Source organism: Nanorana parkeri, unplaced genomic scaffold (assembly GCF_000935625.1).
Source record: "Nanorana parkeri isolate BGI_ZX_2015 unplaced genomic scaffold, ASM93562v1 scaffold588, whole genome shotgun sequence".
Taxonomy (NCBI): Eukaryota; Metazoa; Chordata; class Amphibia; order Anura; family Dicroglossidae; genus Nanorana; species Nanorana parkeri.
This window is the reverse complement of record NW_017306856.1, coordinates 789,440-791,145: the sequence shown is the minus strand read 5'-3', so window position 1 is coordinate 791,145 and position 1,706 is coordinate 789,440.

Here is a 1,706-nt window from a genome sequence, read left to right as displayed (position 1 = left end):
ACCACAAGGCCAAACTATAATATATAGATACATATAGATAGATATATCTATATTTATCTATCTATAACTATATTTATTTATATATTTATTTCAGCTCACCGGTCCTAAGATCTGCTGTCTGCATTTGCTTTCTTTTTTTCTAGCCAACAATATTTTCCGTAAGCACAGGAAAAGCTCTTCTGATCCCGATAGAAAGTCAGCGTCTTTGTAACTTCCTGTGCACCGAACTGAAATTTCAACAACCTTCTGAAAACTGCCCCACTACGTAACAATGATGAGAAAGGAGGTGTTCTGTAGTCCTGTCCTAAGGCAGGTGTATTATAGGCAGGACCGCCAGGTAAAAATACATGGATAAAAAACCTGAAGAAAATTAAATGCAGCCACTGCATCTAAGAACTGATGAGCCGCAACATTGTTCCATTGTAGTTCTTGTGTTTAGAGATCTACCAATAATTAAGCAGCACGTGTGTGGCCTTCGGCGGTAGAAATTTGAGTGGATTGTGTTGTTAGGGCTTCTACTATATAGTTTTGGTAGCTCCACAGCAGTGGTTCTCAACGTTTCTAGGGCCGGGACCCCTTGGTAACATTTGCCAAGTTGTGGTGACCCCCAACGGAGCGCTGGACTCCAGAATTAGTAAGGTGCTGGACTTGGGACTAAAAATAGAAGCTCGCAATACAAGCCCGCCCCAGCTACCTGCTCTGTCTCCATGCAGCCTTCTCAGCCCCAGCACTGCTTAGACGCCCGCCTCCTGCAGAGCTCACATTGTATGGGAGGCAGGAGGACAGCAGTGGCTGTGAATAGAAAAGCCTTTCGCTGTATACACTCCCCGGCCACTAGATGTCGCTGCAGCGGCCGGGGAGTGTGTATAGCGGCACTTTTATATTCACAGCCTCTGCTGCCCTCCTGCTGACACTGCTGTGCTAGGAGGAGGCTGAGGAGCCTCTCACCTAGCGCAGCAGAAGTGGATGCTGCGACCCCCCTCGACAGTGAGTTGCGACCCACTTTTGGGTCACGACCCACAGGTTGAGAACCGCTGCTCTACAGGAACTCAATCAGATTGCAAGGCTTATGGCCGGCTTTTAAAGGCGAGTAGTTCACATACAGTATATGTATAATGATTTATAGAAATTAATGTCATCATTATATTATATCTTTTTTATAAATCTGCAAAGCGGTCAGAACTAAAACCTTAAAAAAAATGCCAATACAGATTTCAACCTTTGATAAATGGACCCCATGGACGGGATGAGAAGCGGAGGTGCTGCTCAGTGTACGGGCCAATTCTACCTCATTAGGAAATCTTGATCCTTCCTTTCACTTGGCGTCTTGCTGGTCCAGAAGAACATCCAGAACTCTTGAGCAGAAAGTATGGAGATAAGGGGGGTTCATTCACTAAAGACACATAGGCCATTCACTTTGCAAGGGAATAGCAGGGCAAAGTAGCTTGGTGAAATTTCACTGCGCAAAGTGTCTTTGCGTGCACATGATTGGATGATGGAAGTCAGCAGAACTTCACCTCATTCACTAAACTAATGGAAACTTCCCCTGCAAAGTACAAATTCCCTTGCAAACATCCTATTTGCCAAGAGGTCCGGAGTTAGAGAACTCACAGCACCCGAACATAGATCCCTCTGCTCTTTCAGTAATCGGGAGAACTGTGGGAAGAACAGAGAGATCTTGGTTCAGGTGCCGTGAGCTCCGCTCC